Here is a 21,500-nt window from a genome sequence, read left to right on the forward strand (position 1 = left end):
GCTTTCCAAGTTTCAGAAAGCAGGTTTTCGGTTTCTTTATCTTTATAAAAAAAGGTAGGTAATCTGGACTTGAAATCTATTAATTTTAGTCCGGATTTAGTATTTATAAGGGGGGGGGGGGGGGGCTTTCCTGTTAAGAAGGATGCCAGTGTTCAATAAAATGACACCAGCATCCAGACTACTGCCTGATAGTAAGTATGTGGGCAGCACAAGCTTGCGTCCGGGAAAGGGGTGGGGGTTAGGTTTAGGTACTAGTGTGGTAGGGTCAGGATTAGGCTGCTGGAAGGTAGGGTTAGGTTTTGGGGGGTGGCAGTGGGAGAGTACGAATACTTGTCCTGTCGGGATTCCCGACTTTGGAATAACAGCAAAGGAATTCTGACCACCGATATCACCACCACAAGTCATCTGTACATATGATATGTGTGTGTAGCTGTGGGTCAATGGGACTTTGGGCCAATTCAGCCCCATCACCTTATGGTCGGGGTTTGTGAATGCCTTTGGCGAGTTTTAAACTCATTGGGGTGTTCCCTCAAGGAAGGGCGGGCAGAGGGGTGGACGTAGGGGAGTCCTGGGCCATGCACACTTGTGAATATTCTCCAAGATCTTTGGATGTGCAATCATTACTAAGACAAATCATTAAAACTTCTGCACCTGATTGTGTCCCAGGCTTTCCTACTCTTAACGTCTCCTCCCTGGGAGAAACTGTCAGCAGCACTTTGGGCGGCAGGGCCTGATATAGATGTCATCAAGCCCCGACCCCAGTATGGCAAATACCGCAAATTGCAGGTCTTCATGGAGGGGGCCGGGCTAAATGACGAAATTTGCATATTTAGCCCCACCCCCAAGCTGCAAAAGTGTGCTCAATCTTTGCAGGGGCTGACAAAACTATCGCAAGCCCCGCGCCAGCCAGCGGGCGTGCACGGACGAGATGCTCTCCTGCCCTGTGGCGACGGAGCTCCCCACCGCCGTCCACCACTGACAGTCCCCATCGCGGCCCAGACCCCCCTAACCCTGCCCATCTCCCGGAAGTGGAGCCGCTGAGAGACTGGGACGCGCGTGCGCATGAGATGCGTCCCAGTCTGATTGGAGCCCCTCTCTGCCGGCTCTCGCCTTCAGGGACATTCTGGCGAGAGCTGGACAAAGAAGAGAGGGACTCCATCTGTATAAGATATCTGTCAAATCATACTTGTTTCCCCTTGTTACATTATGAAGTGACACCAATAACCTGTACTGTATACATGATGCATGTTTACAGTAATCCTTATAAAACACATTTATGCTTTGCCTTCATCAAAGTTTTATCATACCTCAACTACATTGATAATGTACATCCACAATACATTTATACAGTACATTTGCAACATAATAAATATAAATCAAATAAACCATAGCGTTCCCTGATGTTCTGTGGTGGGATAAATGTTTTTTCATCTCTACCTTTTTTTAAAGGAAACATCAATAAATAACAATATACAATCTCCTGCTTGTATAATTACACAACACAATGGGTTTTATTTTTCAAAAACAGTATATTATATCTTTTTACAAACATTGATTTTGAATTGTAAAAACATTCCCTTGTTCCACTAATAACAGAAATCTGATTTAAAACATAAACAGCAGGTGGGGGTGGTTTGTATATTCTCCCCGCGCTTGCGTGGGTTTCCTCCGGGTACTCCGGTTTCCTCTCACAATCCACAAATATACTGGTAGGTTAATTTGCTTCCAACAAAATTAACCCTAGAGTGTCTCTGTGTGCGTATATGGGACACGGTCATTTGGTCTACAACATGTTAGTAGACAAACATTGAGTCGACACCGTTAGGTCGACATGGTTCTAGGTCAACGTGGGTCTAGGTCGACAGGTCATTAGGTCGACTCAAGCATTAGGTCGACAGTGTCTACAGGGCCGAAACTAGGGTTTCTGGTGCCCGGGGCAAGACATTCATTTAGTGCCCCCCCCAAAAAAAAACGTGATGCTCCATTATACATATGCCGCACGCCGTGATGCTCCATTATACATATGCCGCACACCGTGATGCGCCATTATACATATGCCGCACACCGTGATGCCCATTATACATATGCCGCACACTGTGATGCCCATTATACATATGCCGCACACTGTGATGCCCATTATACATATGCCGCACACTGTGATGCCCATTATACATATGCCACACACCTTGATGCTCCTTATTAATGAGTGGGTGGATCATGGGTGGAGATGTTTTACCAAAGGCATAATGCCATGACACCACAGGCTGCTCCCCCTGTACAATAATAATGACACCACAGGCTGCTCCACCTGTATAATATAAAAGTAATGCCATGACACCACAGGATGCTCCCTCTGTATAATATAATAATAGTAATGCCATGACACAAATTATTATACAGGGGGAGCAGCCTGTGGTGTCATTGCATTATTATTAATATACATTAAACAACAGATATTTCGTTTTAAGTGTTTAATATTAACTTACTGTGTGTAATTTCAATTCCCACGCGCTCCTGTCCTGCTGTGGCTCCACTCCAGGAATTTCAACTATCCTGCGGTCTGCGGCCTCCTGCTGCGGCCCCCACGATTCTTCCTGCAGCCTGCGCCTGCCTGCCTTCCTGCACTCTCTGCAGAGGCGTGGGTGGGAGGCGTCATCGTCATGACGTCCCCACCCAGCGTCTGCCACTGCCGCTGGCCGGGGAATAGAGGAGCCGAGGCCGGCGGCCATGTTCCTGTGGCCGCGCCGCATACACATCATGTAAAGGACCACAGGAACATGGCCGCCGGCAGACAAAACACGGTAAGGCGGCCTCGGAAACGGCCGCGGCCCGCGCAGACCTGCCAGTGCGGCCTGGGGGGCAAATGGCACCCTGCCCCCCGGCCCAGCCCGCCCCTGCTGACAGCGCCCCCCCCCCCCTCCAGCACCCGGTGCGCGTGACCCCCCAGCCCCCCCCCCCCTAGTTACGGCCCTGGTGTCTATGTCGACTGTCAAAAGGCCAACATGGTTTTTTTAACGGTTATTTGAGCCGTGGTGGGAGAATTAAATAGTGTGCCGAGCACAGTGAGGCATTGTGCCCAAAGCATCGATGCAAAGCGAGCGATGAGTGTGGATGCTGTGCACTGGAAACTCTGTCCATGTCGACTGTGTCAACATTTGGTTAAAAAAAACAGTGAAAACCCCATGTCGACATTTTCACTGTCGACCTAGACACTGTCGACCTAATGCTTGTGTTGACCTGTCGACCTACACCCATGTCAACCTAAACCAATGTCGACCTTGACCCATGTTGACCTAATACTGTTGACCTAATGCTTGTCGACCAACATGCTGTAGATCAAACGATCCCAACCCGCATGTGTATGTGGTAGGGAATATAGATTGTAAGCTCCACTGGAGAAGGGACTGATGTGAATGTTCAAATATTCTGTGTAAAGCGCTGCGGAATATGTGTGCGCTATATAAATAACTGATAATAAATAAATAAGGATCATATGGAGATTGTTTACTGACTTCACAGGGGGGTTGACCATCTGGACGGCCTTTTCTGCTCCTGCCACTGTTGTATTCTCCATCACAGTTGGTTGTTCAACACCCTCCACAGGGGGCGTCACCTTCTCAATGACGAAGACAATTGAAAAATCTATTTCACATAGAGCTTTACCACTAACGTTAGAACATCTATTAATTAAACACAAAATGACCAGGTATCTCTTCCTGAAAAGCCTCCAAAGGCATATCGCAGTCCTTGTGGGACACCCCTTCCACCTCCTATGCAATGCAGCCCTCCACTATCATCTCCAGCTCCAACATCTCAGGATTTGGAGGGATTGGGACCGCTCCCATTCTCATGCTGTGTCTCCATCGTGCAGCACCCTAGTGGATGGTAGGGCATGAAATTCCGCCTGTCGGCACATGTCGGCTCAGAAAACAGTGAAAAACCCCATGTAGACCTTTTGACTGTTGACCTAGACCTTGTTGACCTAATGCTTGTGTTGACCTAATGACCTGTCGACCTAATGACCTGTCGACCTAAAGCCATGTCGACCTAGAACCATGTCGACCTTGACCCAAGTCGACTTAGAACCGTGTTGCCCTATCTCCATGTTTACCTAATGGTGTCGACCCAATGCTTGTCCACCGAAATTCTGTAGACCAAATGACCGTATCCCGTGTAGGCTGCCGCTGCAGCCTTTGATTTCTTGCTCCATCTACCTTTTTCCCCATTCATATAAATGTATAAATGGATTGATACAAACAGCTTTACACAAAATACTTTCTGCTACAATGTCTAGTTTAACTAAGTAACAATCTGATTCCTGTGTATATTATTACAATACTGTTACTTCTTTAGACTCTGGTGCCGTAGATACCATCTTTAACATGCATCTGAAATAGTAGCCTTACATTATGGGGGTATTCAATCCCCCGCCTCTATTCTCAACAGGGGAGTTAGCGGCGGGGCCCTATTTAATGCTGTCTTCCCCAACAGCATTGAATAGGGATCTCGGCAGAATGGGCCCGACTTTACAAGCAGTCGGCCCCATTCTGCCAAGAACGGCCAAGAATTGTCGAGCTCCCGGCCGCAGCTCGACGATTTATGACCGTATTTCGTGGCCACGCCCCTTTTTAGACGCTCGAGAGGCGGGACATTGATTCCCGCCTGCCAAGCTGCAGTCGAGCCGGCTGAGAACGGAACTGGATCATGGCTGTCTGGCCAGCCCGACAGTCGTGACACCGGAATGAATATCCCACTATAGGTGAAATAATTAGGCATTGTTCCGTTTCAGTGGCATCAGTATATAGCATATTGTCGACCAAAACAATATCAGCACTTGAACGTTTTGAAGGTCTCCATTCATACAAGGGGTTGCATATCGGTAGAAGTGACTTTGGGCCAGATTCTCTAAGCTTCAAAAGTGTTAAAATGGAGAGTGCTAAACAGCCAGCCAATCAGCTCCTGCCTGCCATGTTACAGACTGTGTTTGAAAAATGTCAGACAGAAGCTGATTGGCTGGCTGTTTATCACTCTCCATTTTATCACTTTTGAAGCTTAGAGAATCTGGTCCCAAATCTTTATATGCACCCTTAACCAAGAACCTAGCTGATATAGAGCATTTATAAGTAGTCAAATATGGTGTATTTCTGACTTCACAGGGTACATGGTCACCCCCCCCCCTGTGACGTATACAGCATGCAATTTTGATATTTCGCAGGCTTTATACTTGTGTCTGAATTCGTGAGTTTCACAGGGTATAGGGCTATCCCCCCTGTGACGCATATAGCATATAGTCGTGATGTTTTTCAGGCTACAAATTTCTTGTGTCCACAAATGTGACTTAATACTTTCCCCGAGTGGCATAACTATCATATATGCCCCCCCCCCCTCCCCTTGCCTTACCCCTCCGCTCAGCAGCAGGGACCCACAGATCTTGTCTGAGGTGTGGTCCCGGCTCCTGCTGCTATGAAAACGGACCACCACAAAATGTCCACCCCCATACAGCAGACAGTTTCAGAGAACTGTCTGCTGTATGCGGGCGGACATTTTATGATGGTCCATTTCCAAAGCAGCAGAAGCAAGGAGGGGAGCGGGACCGCAGCACAGACAAGTAAATCTGCCCGGCCGCAGCACAGGCGCGGCAGTGGCGTTACAATAGCCCCACTTACACAGTGCCTCCCCGCTACGGCGGGGTCTGCGGGGCTATTGTTACGCCACTGCTTACCCCACAGGCCTAAATCTATGTGTCTTATATAAAAGAGTATCTATGTATTGTCACTTATTTTACAGTGCACAGCACTATTTCTGTAATGTGTGTTTGTCTGTCTGGATCTTCATTAAAATATTTTAATTGTATATATTAATAAAAGTTATAGGTACTTGTGTATTATCACGGCACCCATCGCATCGCATACCACTAATTAAGGTATGCAGTGGCATGCGATGGACCCGATTTCAGCCTTTTTTCCGGGCTGAGTATACAATTTTAAAATCGGGTCACATCGCATGCCGTTACAATGGCATGCGATGCGACGCGATTTGCCATTGAGTCACATGTTAAATGGCCCCCCCAGACCTGATTTTTAATTGTATACCCACCCTGATGGGCAATAAATATGTAAAATGCTCCCACATTGTTAATGGCCCCCCCTTATCAATGCCAAACCGAAGTGTGGCGAGCGTAGCGCGCCCGCGAGGGGTGGCGGTATGCGTCCTCCGACCTTTTCATACCCCCACTATCCACGTCAGCGTGGAGTCGAATTTATAAAGTGTGGCGAGCGCAGCGAGCCACCGAGCCCGAAGCGTGCGCAGCGAGCCCTCGAGGGGACGCACATTACTTCACAGGTATACGCGTCCCCTCGCGGGGCTCGCTGCGCTCACCACGCTTCGCGCTCGCCACTCTTTGTACAATCAACTCCACGCCGACGTGGATAGTGGGGGTATGAAAAGGTCGGAAGAAGCGTACCGCCGCCCCTCGCGGGCTCGCTGCGCTAGCCACGCTTCGGGTTGGCGTTCATAGTGGGGTGGCGTTAACAATGGGGGGCATTTCACATACTCATGACCCATGAGGGTGGGTATACAATTAAAAATCGGGTCTGGGGGGGCATTTAACATGGTAATAAGGCATCTGGGTTCCTGTACAATTAAAAATCAGGTGAAATCGCGTCGCATCGCATCACATGCAATCATATCACATGCGATGCGAAGCGATTTTTCATCGTACAATGCCCTGCGATGGAAATCGGGGGCGCCGTGATAATACACAAGTACCAAGTTATATTTTAGATTTTTTTCCCCCTAGATTTACAAGTAGTGCCCCCAACCAAAGAGAGTACTTGTCTCTTCTTCCAGTTTGCACCCTAGAAGGGAGGAAGCAACAATTTGTGGCAGTTGCAGTCTTCTCCCATATAATCAGAGCCGAATTTCCCATTAGGCACGTGAGGCACGTGCCTAGGGGCGGCACATGTTTGGGGGCGGCACTTGGATGCCTGTGATAGTACTGTCAGCCCAAAATGTACCAATAACTGCAAAATATCCACTGTACTGTACTATATTCCATCTTAAATAGAGTGTAAATGGATAGGACATGCAGATACTGCCCCTATGAACTGTCCTACTTAGTAAACATTATTGTTGTGCCTAGGGGCACCCTCATCCCTAAATCCGTCCCTGCATATAATACGGGTTGTAGATGGAACCCAAATACCATTTGTGGCACCAGTTCACAATCAACACTTGTTCCGTAACAGGGAGATGTTTCATTCACTGAAAGTAACGGTGGTGCGTGACCCATCCATGCAAATCCTTTTTGTGATTTCATGTTTCTGGGAAGTGCCTATGATACCTATGTGATAAGGCATTCCCGGATTTGGCAAACATTAACTGAGTTGGAAGGCCGTCATGCATGAATCATGACTCCTTATAGCTCTCCCACACCAGGGAGATTTAATTATAATGCTGCGCTTACAGCCACCACCAGTTTAATGATGATTTTATGTCTAATTTTCAAATAACAAATATGAATTAGGTAATTTCGCTGAAATTATCAGTTTCGTACTTCATTATTTGTAACATATACTCTGTATTTGATTCTACAGGTTATCAATTTTAGTGTTATGTTTGAGTTATTTCTCAACTTTAATTTACAGATGTAATGCTTTGGTTTGTTACATTTAGGAAAGTTTAAATGTAATAATGAAAGCAAATATGTTACTCTCACATTCGTAATTTTCTCTTTGTTTTTGTCGTAGGCCACGAATGGCGTCTCAACAACTTAAGGCGCAATGAAGCCATTTTTTTATTTTTTTATGTTTTCTTAATTGAAAGTATATATATATTATAGAGTTGCTTAATTTTGTATGTCAAAAATGCAGAATTGGGCATCTTTCATTCTGCTGTTCTTGGTTTTTTGTTTTGTTTTCAATTACTCTAAACAAAAAAAGAATATAATTCTTTTGTAAATAAAATATTAAAATAAAATATTAATTCAGGAGACATCAGAGGGAGCACATCCTGGTCCTTTGTCCTTTGCCTTTCAAAGTTGTGTCATTTTAGGGTCATACCCTAACCATCACTGAGCCACAGTATTTTCTAAGCTGTGTCATTCTTAAAGGGATACCTACGGAGCCATGATCTTAAGAAAGCATAGCATTTGAGGAAACCTTTTTATCTGTTGATTCAAAAATATTTCACACAAGAGGTTTACAGATCTATAATTGATTAAGCCCCTGATGAAGTCTGTATAGACGAAACGCGTAGGGTTTGGACTTCTTGCTTTATTATCAACTTGATCTTTTGAACATTGATTACCGATTTTATTACACTGTGAAACCAATTATTGGATTATGATATAATTACTGGATAAATTTTTTATTATAAATAACCAACTTTTGTATGATAAGTCTTTTTATGTATGTAGCTCTGTTTAGGGCCTACACAATATTCAAAGTGGTTCAACTGAGCGCCTTCTACTACCCAATATCTATCTCTAGATTTTCCTCTTCCCCCACAAACAAGGGGAAATTGTACAAGAGCAGCCATCTTTAGTGCACTGTAGGGATCTTCCCCCTCGCCCATTTTTTGTTATAATAAATTAATAAAAGTAGATTAGAAAAAAAATAAACAATTGCAAATGGGTAGGCTAGGGAAATGAACACATTAAACATACAATAGTTTAATTGGTGTAATTATATTAATAAATGAGGGATAAACAACAATTCTGATTGTGCTTGACGTGTCCATTGGATAATGAAAAGGGGGAGTGGTACTTGTGTATTATCATGGCGCCCCCGATATGTGATCACGCGATTTTTCATCGCATCGCATGCCATACACCCGATGCACTGCGATGCAATTTTAGCCCACTATGCGATGATAAATTGTATAAGCACCCTAATGGGTGCTTACAATGTTAAATGCATCCCCACGCCACCCCCAGTATAAACGTGAACCCGAAGCGTGGCGAGCGTAGCTGCGGTACGGGTCCTCCGACCTTTTCATACCCCCCACTATCCACGTCGGCGTGGAGTTGATTTTATAAAGTGTGGCGAGCGCAGCGAGCCACCGAGCCCGAAGCGTGGCGAGCGCAGCGTGCCCCGCGAGGGGACGCGCATAACTTCACAGGTATATACGTGTTTTCTGTTTCCACAAATTATATCAGCATAAATCTGTGTCTGCAGTTTTACCCCAACTCACAATGCGGTCATGAGAAGGGCCGCACAATGTATTTTTATACCACAATACCATGAATGTGTTCAGGAAATACCCCGGAAATAGTGATGGCATTAAACAGCACATGAGGAGTAACGGATTAGTGATTAATGCACACAGATAGGATCCTAGCTGCAGAGGAAACATTTATTTGTACATGAAGTAAACTGTAGCCAGGGAGACAGAGGTCATCAACTACATATTGCAACATTTCAGACATTTTTGTTATTGGTAACCACAGCAACCAGATCGGAGTCTGGCCGCTCTTTCATATCAAGTCCCCTCTGCGTGATTTCGTCTTCCTTTATTTAACCAAGTTGCTGTTGTTGGAGCTTAATAACCTGATGTGTTTAATTTGTTGGTTTCATGAGAGCACAAATAGACCAAAGACAGTTGCATATGATTTATTAGAATTACACAGAATCAGGCCGCAGAGGAAAATGGAAGAGTTTTCTCATTTTGGGACAGATGTACTAAGCTTCAAAAAGTATTAAAGTAGAGAGTGATAAAAGTACCAGCCAATGAGCTAATAACTGCCTTTTTTCTAAACACAGGGGTCTATTCAATTAAAGTCGGATCCATTACGACATGCATTTATAGGAAAGGATCCGACAATACGCCGGAACCAGGTGATCAGCAGCAGTGGGAGGACAGAACCTGGGGGAAGGGAAAGGGGGAATTTGGAAGGGATCCCATGTCTGCCCTAAAAGTTGATCCGTATATTAAGGTGGACTCTCATGCTTATTTGTCCGCTTTTGCTATTTATTAATGGCAAATTTGTGGATTTCCTATTTAAATAGCTTTTATTGTAAAACCACTAAGGTGCTCCCACTCACATTCCCCATCCCATGAGAGTAAGGAGCTGATTGGCTGGTGATAAATTAGCAGATACTTTATCACTTCACTGGGCTTAATAACATGTCTATTGCAAATGTGATAGACTGTGTGTTACTGCCGGGACAGGTTGGGATCGTTTAGTCGACCATAACTAGGTCGACAAGCATTGGGTCGACACCACTAGGTCGACATGCAAGCAAGGTTGACATGGGTTAAGGTCGACATAGGTCAAGGTCAACATGGACACAGTTTGAAGTGCAATGCATCCCCTTGCATCGCTCACTTCGCTCGCAATGCTTCAGGCACGATGCCTCGCTATGCTGGCCACACTATTTTATTCTTCCGCCACGCCCTAGTGGATGGTAGGGCATGAAATACCGCCTGTCGGCAAGTGTCGACTCAAAAAAACGGTGAAAAACCCCATGTCGACCTTTTGACTGTCGACCTAGCCCTAACGCTAGTATCGACCTAATGTCATGTTGACATAGACCCATGTCAACCTTGCTGCATGTCGACCTAGTGGTGTCGACCCAATGCTTGTCGACCTAGTTACTGTAGACCTAATGACCGTATCCCGCCGGGACAGGGCAATAACGCAAGCCTAGTCTTGGCACCCAAATGTTAAGTAATCAACTCCATTATGGCAATCTGAGTTAATTTGTTTATTTTTTCATTTCCCCTTTATTTTATATGCCTATGGTGAGGTAGAGAACATTACCATGGATATCCTTGGACCTTGAAAACTTGACATTTCCAGATGTAAGATCCATCCTAACTGGTTGCATTATTTATCTTTGAACATATCCTCCCATCAGTGAGGACGCCACATTTTTTTCCCCTTCATTTAAATTTTCTGTTGTATTCCAGGTTGATAACATCTGGGGATTTGTTGGCTTCCCCTTTTTTGCACAATAGAAAATACTCCTACTGTGATATTGCTAGTGTAGGCAGTGATTGTTGTTTATAAGCTCAATTGATTGTACAGCAATATTCAGTTACACTATTTGGAATCAGAAGAGGCAGAGCCTATAGTGGAGCAGGATTGTAGGGAGCTCACCAGCCGGTGACTGTCTTCTTGGTACAGGATGAGTATCTCAACAGTGGTATTTGAAGGTAAAAGGTAGAGGGCTCCCTGCACAGTAAGAAAGACACCGCACCAATGCGTTTTGCCCTCCTACATTGCCTACACTAGAACCACTGGACAAGGTACAAGTACTCGGCTTAGCTTCACATAACAGTTTATTGTCCCAGGCTCTAGGTACTAAAAGCCCTCAGTTGTAACAGGCACCAGTGACACTATAATAAAGTAAGGATGAGCGGGTTCGGATCCTAGAGATCCGAACCCCCCGATTTTACATTATCCGAGGCTGGATCTGAGGAGCTTGCCGGTTCCCGCCATCTTCCAGAGTCCAAAACGAGGCCAAAACGTCATCATCCCGCGTCGGATTCTCGCGAGACCGGATCTCTATAAAAGACCCAGCTCTGGCGCCATCTTCATTCGTCAAGTAGAAGTCAGACAGTATGGGGGGGGGGGGGGAACGGTGCAAACTAAGGGGGGACAAACTAATGGGGGGGAACAAATAGAAGCTGCATAAATTAAAGGGGGTCAACTATATATCGGGAACCTAAAGGTACATTTACTAAGGAGGAACTAATGGTGTAGAAACTTTTGTACATCTACTAAGGGGGATCTACTGAGGGGGAAACTTTACTAAGTGGAAAACTATTCAGGTTACAACTACTAAGGGGGCATTACTAAGGCTACTACTAAGGGGGGCTGTTATATGGGACTACTGTGGGGACATCTAAGGGGCTCTTTGAAAAAAATATATATATATTTTTTTTTTACTACAGGGCTGTCCGAATTAGTCCAGCTGTGCTGCCCAGTGTCCCGAATCAGTCCAAGGGAGCTGCCCCCATTTTAACCTGCAAGGGGTGTTAAGTGTGCCATATCAGTCCAGCTGTGCTGCCCAGTGTCCCGTATCAGTCCAGGGGTGCCCCCGTATGTCCCGTATCAGACCAGGGGTGCCCACATGTGTGCCGTATAATTCCAGGGGTGCCCCCATGTGTGCCGTATAATTCCAGGGGTGCCCACATGTGTCCCGTATCAGTCCAGGGGTGTACCCATGTGTGCCGTATAATTATGTGGGTGCCCACATGTGTCCCGTATCAGTCCAGGGGTGCCCACATGTGTCCCGTATCAGTCCAGGGGTGCCCCCATGTGTTCTGTATCAGACCAGGGGAGCTGCCCTTTTTTTAATGAAAAGAAAAAAGGTGTTGTTTTATTTTATTGCAAGGGCTGTTAAATGTGCTGTTTCAGTCCAGGGGTGAGCCAAGAGTGCCGTATAATTCAAGGGGTGTTGCGAAGTCTGCCATATAATTCCAGGTGTGCTGTATCAGTCCTGGAGTGCCGCCATCTGTGCTGTATAATTCCATGTGTGCTGTATCAGGTCAGGGGTGTCCGCATGTGTGACGCATAATTCCTGGGGAGAGCCGAGTGTGTCATATAATTCATGGGTTGCTGCCAAGTCTTCTGTATAATTTATGGGGTGCTGCTAAGTGTGCTGTATCAGTCCAGGGTGATGCTAAGTGTGTGGTATCAGTCCAGGGGTGCCTGCATGTGTGCCATGTGATTCCATGGGTGCCCCCATATGTCCCGTATCAGTCCAAAGGTGCCCGCATGTGTGCCGTATAATTCCAGGGGTGAGCCAAGTCTGCCGTATAATTCATGGGGTGCTGCAAAGTGTGCTGCATTAGTCCAGGAGTGATGCTAAGTGTGCCGTATCAGTCCAGGGGTGATCCTAAGTGTTCAGTATCAGTCCAGGGGTGATGCTAAGTGTGCCGTATCAGTCCAGATGTGCTATTAAGTGTGATGTATCAGTCCAGTGTTTGTGCCGCCCACTTGTGTCGCTTATCATAGTCATCCAGCTACCTTGGTGCAACCTTTTGGCCTAAAAACAATATTGTGAGGTGTGAGGTGTTCATAATAGACTGGAAATGAATGTTAACTTTGAGGGGAAAAGGGTATTGGGAGTAGACCAAGGCACAGGTTAGCGTGTATTATCTGTAACAGCAAAAAAGTATATATAATCCACAATGTTTAGGAAGAATAACTCGGGCTAGTGTACTAGCGTCCTTGCGGAACAATATAGGTAGTGGAGGTGCTCCCTGGAGAGTATTAATAGTATTTTAGAAGAAAAGAAGGGAAAGACTCTCTCTTTGTTGGGGCACTCTTATAATGAAATTTTAGATTTCAATTGATCAAAGTAGTATTAAAGTATAAGGAAGGGACACACACAAAGGCCCCCCCAAAAAGAAGAACGGTAAGTATTAATTTGGATAATTAGTGCGACATTCGCTTTACATATGTATATGAAAATTTTTAAAATTCTCTTTAATAGTATATTTATTAAAACTAAGCACTAAACACAGACAGACAAAAATACATGTAACATAGAACACTGATGGAGCTTTAATTGGGCTTTGATAGGTAGTGGTAATCAGAATAATTAATTTGATCGGTCCTACGAAGACAAAATATGTTATCTCTAGAAAAGAGAGTCTCTTCAAGGCTCAAGATCAGTATCACACTGAGGTCATAGTCCCCAATCTTGAACTACTTCCCAAAAATGAGCTAAAAAAATAGACGTTCTTAATAGGGATAAGTTTCAAACACACAGAAACAGTAAGAAAAGAAAAGAAGGATTAATGCTGTATTGTGCGGCTTATTGCAGTTAAAGTGACATAGAAAGTATATCTTAATCAAATGATGGGCTTCTGTGCTGGCCCAGGTGTCCACAATGGTGACACGCTATTATCTGGTATAGATTGTCACTTCTTAAATAGTGCCACAATGAACGTCTGCATCAAAACTGTTATTTCTGTATCATACTGTCTGATATACGTCCCTATTAAACAGTCAGTAAAATGTGTATCAAATTATACAGTAAATTAGTAATCACACATCAATCAAAGGATAGCGAAAATATAGTGTACATTTTTAAGTAAATACAATGGAAACACTGTCACCTCTCCCCTAGAGGGTAAGTATACTGATAGTAGAGAAGAAAAGTAAAAATGGAAGAAAAGAGAGAGAAAACCACAATGATGGGGGGCAAGAGATTATGTGGGAGTAGAAAAAGAGAAGAAAGAAAAAAGAGAGGAAAGGGGAGGAATGAGAAAGAGGAGTGTTGCCTCAAAGGTTGACAGTTCACCAACTTTGTATACCTATAGTGTGTCAGGAAGGATGAGTTCTCGCAAAGAGGTCTCCCTCAAATGTTACTTGTCACCACCTGATACACCAGCTGCCATCTGTAATTGATGGGCCTTTGAAGGTATTGTGGGAAGTCAGACCTATGCTCCCTGATTTTGCCCCCTAGGGCTGCTGCTGCCCAGCTATATATACCTATGACCAAAAGGGGGTACAACGATTTCTTTAGAGGGGTCTCCCCCTACTGTGTACTCAGTTGTACCTCAAATTGGTCGGCTTCCTTTAGCAGGTAATGCAAAAAAGGGCTTTTTGAGGTATTGCGGGTGAGCGAGTCCTATTGATAGGGGTTACAGGGAGAGAGGATGGCACAGAAAAAAAAGGAAAAGAAAAGAAGAATTGGGAGAAGAGCAGGAGAGCTGGAAGTACCAGAGAACGATTGTTACCTCAAAGGTGACAAATCACCAACTTTATATACCTACAGAAGGCCAGGAAAGGTGAGTTATCACAGTGAGGTCTCCCCCAAGTGTTACTCGTCACCACCTGGCCTACCAGCTGCCATCTAAGGACGATGGGCCTTATAGGTATTGTGGGCAGTCAAACCTATACTCCCTGACTTAACTCCAAAGGACTGCTGCTGCCCAGCTGTATATACCTATGACCATGAAGTAGTACAACGGTTTCCTTAGTGGGGTCTCCCCCTTCTTGTACTCAGTTATACTTCACCCTGGTCAGCTTCCTTCAGCAACTGGTGCAAGAAGGGCTTTACAGGTATTGCGGGTGAGCGAGTCCTGGTATTTAGGAGTTATAGGGAGAGAGGATAACAAAAAGAAAAAAGAGATATAGAAAATCTCCCAAGACAATAATGGATTGGGATGGTTTAAATTCCCCCGGTTAAGGTTAATATGGTTTTAAATGATGTGTTTCTCAGCTACCTAGCTGAGAGTTATTTGAGAGAGGTGTCTCAGGCGGTATTGTTTCTATATTTCAGAAAGAGGCAAAACAGCACAATATGAAAAGAAAATATGAGAAAAAATAATAATAATATATAATAATAAGTAATAAAAGAAAAAAGGGGTAAATAAGTTGGGGGAGAGGCACAGTGGATACCTATAGTTTCACCCCGGGGATCTGGTCCTAGATCTCCACCGGGTCTGCCGCTGTGACTGGAGGTATGTGAGTCCCTGCTGTCTCAGAATTTACTGATCTCAGGAATGCTGCCGTCAGGTCACTGTATTAGCGGCTACAGAGTCTCAGGATCGTGGTCTCTTTGATGTTATAGATCAGCCGCATAAGTATCAGGATTGGAAGACATCAAACAGATATGCCGGCCGTATTGTAAGTCAGCGTTCCTATCCGCCGCATAGATGTAGTGCTGTGAGTCGGCGTCTCTCATAACACGCCGGATATCTCAGTAAGAGTGTCAGCAGGCAAGCGGGCAAGTGCGCCGGAGTCACCTGTATGCTGTAAAACAGCGTTTCTGTCCAACGGGTGCTGCCGGTCTGCAAGTCTGTCACGAGCGGGATGCACGGGTGTCAATGTCAGGGGGCACTGGGTAGATGCGCTGGTGTCCCCTCTCTGCTGTAAATCAGCGTTGTTCTGTCCACACAAACGATCGTTTCGCCACTGGAGGCTTTCTCAATGTGTAACAGTGAATGAATGTGACGCCCTTAAGTAGCGTCTGGGTCTGTAATTAGTGCTGATTGATCTGCAGCCTAAGAGGGAGTAGAAATTCTCCTTGCTTGTAATGGTAATTGCGGTATGCATATCTATCAGATTACTATGTATGGGTTTATACTATGGAATGAAAATAGAAGAAATGTATAACATGATTATGGAATAATGTAAAGAAATCTGAACAGGGGAAAAGGTCAAATGTCAGAATGACGGGGATGCTACGCTCTGTAATTGGCAGTGCTAGGAGGAAAAACCGGTAATGGATGGAGAATACGGTTTCTTTCTGAGTAGGTCGAAATATAAATAAATAAATAAATAAATATAATAATAATAAGATGGAGAAAGGGGAAAAGTGAAGTTAAGAACAGAAATTACCAGTATTAATTATAAAACTACATAGTTAGTATTTTGCGCGATATATAGGAGAAGTCGACATGAAGAAAAAGATGACACCAACCTATAAATTATAATTCTGAGGGCTATAAATAATAAATATGCCATTACAGACTTGATTGGATAATCTGAAAACGGTCCAAAGGAAGTTAATATAAAACATAAGTACCACATAAAATTTTTGAATATAGTGTTGTTACTAGTGGGGCAAAACGAAGGGTGATGCTGGTCAATAAAGTTTAAATTTATATGATAGAGATAATTACATATGTCGGCTATGTCGTCTACTGTTCTATAAAAGAAAAAGAAAAGAAAGAAATAGAATTTAAACATAGATCGTAATGACTTGGTGCTATCTTAGTAATATCTATTTTTTAAATTTTGCATATGTATGAAAGGTTGATTAGGTTATCAGATATAGGTGATAATAGTGAGTAGTTGAATGAGTGTAAAAAAAAAAAAAGGGGGGTGAGGTAGTATTATTATCCTTTGGTGGTAAGAATGTGTACTTACGTGAGTGAAGATTGTTCATAAATTATTTAAAGGGGAAGAAAATGATATATTAATTTCTTGTTTTTTATTTTTTATTTTTTAATTTTTTATTTTTTATTTTTTATTTTTTGGTAGATATAGTGACTAGGAGAAAAAAGATATATAGTGAAACAGGTGAATGGTGAACACTTCTAATATGTAGTGAAAAGAACTGTGAAGGTGTTTTGCCTAGGAAGTGATCTATATGGTGTAGATGCACCATTCTTCAGTAGGTGATCCAAAAAGGTGAGTGAAAGTCCTATCCTAATAGGATGGAGATCTGTGGATGAAAAACTGGTGTGGGCATAAAAGGCCCTAAGAGGGGACCTACCTAACCTACATAAAACTGACTAAGAGGTTTAGAAGGGAAGAAAACGGGAGAAGAGGAAAATGTAAGCAGGGGGATATATTTGGATAAAAGTATAAGAGATGGTTATTAGGTTAGGCTAATGCCTAAAAGAGATGTATTGTAGAAACAGAATTATGATTGGATTATATTATATGGTTCTAGTATGTAAAGAAGGAATTTACTGCAAAAAGGATCCGAATGTGTTGTTTTCATTTAAGCCGTATGGATTTACGGTATTCAATTCGAAAATCCATTTGCATTCCTTCCGTAGGAGCTCTTTTGTTAGATCTCCACCGCGTATTCCCATTCTGATATTCTCCAAACCATAGATTTTAAGTCCCTGTGGGGACCCTCCATGCTTGGTCCGGAAATGCCTTGCTACTGACGTTAGTTTTTTCATTTTCTGGATGTCAGTTTCGGCATTCCGGATATTGCCAACATGTTCCAGGAGTCTTTGTTTTAATTTGCGGCTGGTCATGCCCACATACTTCATATTGCAGGGGCACTCCAAACAATATATTACTCCTGAAGTTTCACAGCTTATGAAGCTCTGAATTTTGAGTGTTTTGCCAAATCTGTTGGTTACCTGGCTTTTTTTGACAATATAACCACATCCTTTGCATTTTCCACATGGGAATGTGCCTGTCACTTTTGGTCTGAATTTGGGATTTCTCTGAAAATGACTTTGTACCAAGTTATCCCTTAGATTTTTTGCTCTCCTCCAACTGAACTGTGGGCCTTTGGAGGTTATAGGGTCGAGGTCTGGGTCCATTTTGAGCACTGGCCAGTGTCGTTGGATGATACCTTGCAAATCTTTCCACTGATCACAATAGTTTGTGATGAATCTAGTGGTTTGTTCTTTTTGGTCTGATTTATTTTTAACAAAGATGATGTTTAATCCAACTGACAACTATAGGATTGTGTATAACCGCCTGATTGACGGAGCCTATAAAAAAGGTACCATCTTAAAAAGTGAACATGCCTTCCTCAAAACGGAACATCCCAGAACCCCGACCTTCTATATGCTCCCGAAGGTGCATAAAAACCTGCAGAATCCTCCAGGAAGACCCATAGTGTCGGGCATCAATGGCATATCAGAACAAGCCAGCATCTTCATAGACAAACATCTCCGACATCATGTACACACACTACCATCCTATGTACAGGATACTAGGGATGTCCTGGCCAGGATACATGATGTCATTTTGGAAGAGGATCAGCTGCTGGCCACGCTGGATGTAGAATCCCTGTATACCAGCATCGCCCACAATCTTGGTATCTCAGCAGTTAGATATTTTCTAACAATGGAAGGTATCAATGACTTTGGGGAATTCCTCTTAGAACTGCTGGAATTTGTCCTCAACCGTAACTGTTTCACCTTTAACGATCGATATTTCTTGCAGATCCGGGGAACAGCAATGGGCGCTGCATGTGCGCCCACATATGCTAACATGTTCCTCGGATGGTGGGAGAAGGAATATGTTTTCTCAGAGGCCAATGAAGTATATACCAGTAAAGTCATCACTTGGGTCAGGTATATAGATGACATTATGCTCATATGGCAAGGGGACCGGACAAGCCTGCTACAATTCATCAATAGACTTAATGAGAATGACCTGAATTTAAAACTGACACACTGTATTGATAAAAATGAAATCAACTTTCTGGACCTCAACATCTATCGCTCAGAGAACAATCAATTACTTACCAAGCTATACAGAAAGGAGACAGCTACAAACAGCCTCCTACTCCAAGGTAGCGCACATTTCCCTCCCACCATTAAAAACATCCCGAAAGGTGAATTCCTACGGTTGAGAAGGAACTGCTCAAATATCCAAACCTTCCTGGAACAGAGCTCCGAGCTGACCACCAGATTAATTGAACGAGGGTACAGCAAAAGGTCAGTCAAGTGGGCCAGATACCAAGCAACCAACAAGAGACGTGAAGACCTCATCTTTGTTAAAAATAAATCAGACCAAAAAGAACAAACCACTAGATTCATCACAAACTATTGTGATCAGTGGAAAGATTTGCAAGGTATCATCCAACGACACTGGCCAGTGCTCAAAATGGACCCAGACCTCGACCCTATAACCTCCAAAGGCCCACAGTTCAGTTGGAGGAGAGCAAAAAATCTAAGGGATAACTTGGTACAAAGTCATTTTCAGAGAAATCCCAAATTCAGACCAAAAGTGACAGGCACATTCCCATGTGGAAAATGCAAAGGATGTGGTTATATTGTCAAAAAAAGCCAGGTAACCAACAGATTTGGCAAAACACTCAAAATTCAGAGCTTCATAAGCTGTGAAACTTCAGGAGTAATATATTGTTTGGAGTGCCCCTGCAATATGAAGTATGTGGGCATGACCAGCCGCAAATTAAAACAAAGACTCCTGGAACATGTTGGCAATATCCGGAATGCCGAAACTGACATCCAGAAAATGAAAAAACTAACGTCAGTAGCAAGGCATTTCCGGACCAAGCATGGAGGGTCCCCACAGGGACTTAAAATCTATGGTTTGGAGAATATCAGAATGGGAATACGCGGTGGAGATCTAACAAAAGAGCTCCTACGGAAGGAATGCAAATGGATTTTCGAATTGAATACCGTAAATCCATACGGCTTAAATGAAAACAACACATTCGGATCCTTTTTGCAGTAAATTCCTTCTTTACATACTAGAACCATATAATATAATCCAATCATAATTCTGTTTCTACAATACATCTCTTTTAGGCATTAGCCTAACCTAATAACCATCTCTTATACTTTTATCCAAATATATCCCCCTGCTTACATTTTCCTCTTCTCCCGTTTTCTTCCCTTCTAAACCTCTTAGTCAGTTTTATGTAGGTTAGGTAGGTCCCCTCTTAGGGCCTTTTATGCCCACACCAGTTTTTCATCCACAGATCTCCATCCTATTAGGATAGGACTTTCACTCACCTTTTTGGATCACCTACTGAAGAATGGTGCATCTACACCATATAGATCACTTCCTAGGCAAAACACCTTCACAGTTCTTTTCACTACATATTAGAAGTGTTCACCATTCACCTGTTTCACTATATATCTTTTTTCTCCTAGTCACTATATCTACCAAAAAATAAAAAATAAAAAATAAAAAATTAAAAAATAAAAAATAAAAAACAAGAAATTAATATATCATTTTCTTCCCCTTTAAATAATTTATGAACAATCTTCACTCACGTAAGTACACATTCTTACCACCAAAGGATAATAATACTACCTCACCCCCCTTTTTTTTTTTTTTTACACTCATTCAACTACTCACTATTATCACCTATATCTGATAACCTAATCAACCTTTCATACATATGCAAAATTTAAAAAATAGATATTACTAAGATAGCACCAAGTCATTACGATCTATGTTTAAATTCTATTTCTTTCTTTTCTTTTTCTTTTATAGAACAGTAGACGACATAGCCGACATATGTAATTATCTCTATCATATAAATTTAAACTTTATTGACCAGCATCACCCTTCGTTTTGCCCCACTAGTAACAACACTATATTCAAAAATTTTATGTGGTACTTATGTTTTATATTAACTTCCTTTGGACCGTTTTCAGATTATCCAATCAAGTCTGTAATGGCATATTTATTATTTATAGCCCTCAGAATTATAATTTATAGGTTGGTGTCATCTTTTTCTTCATGTCGACTTCTCCTATATATCGCGCAAAATACTAACTATGTAGTTTTATAATTAATACTGGTAATTTCTGTTCTTAACTTCACTTTTCCCCTTTCTCCATCTTATTATTATTATATTTATTTATTTATTTATTTATATTTCGACCTACTCAGAAAGAAACCGTATTCTCCATCCATTACCGGTTTTTCCTCCTAGCACTGCCAATTACAGAGCGTAGCATCCCCGTCATTCTGACATTTGACCTTTTCCCCTGTTCAGATTTCTTTACATTATTCCATAATCATGTTATACATTTCTTCTATTTTCATTCCATAGTATAAACCCATACATAGTAATCTGATAGATATGCATACCGCAATTACCATTACAAGCAAGGAGAATTTCTACTCCCTCTTAGGCTGCAGATCAATCAGCACTAATTACAGACCCAGACGCTACTTAAGGGCGTCACATTCATTCACTGTTACACATTGAGAAAGCCTCCAGTGGCGAAACGATCGTTTGTGTGGACAGAACAACGCTGATTTACAGCAGAGAGGGGACACCAGCGCATCTACCCAGTGCCCCCTGACATTGACACCCGTGCATCCCGCTCGTGACAGACTTGCAGACCGGCGG

The sequence above is a fragment of the Crinia signifera genome, chromosome 19 (genome assembly GCF_055691185.1).
Source record: "Crinia signifera chromosome 19, ASM5569118v1, whole genome shotgun sequence".
Taxonomy (NCBI): Eukaryota; Metazoa; Chordata; class Amphibia; order Anura; family Myobatrachidae; genus Crinia; species Crinia signifera.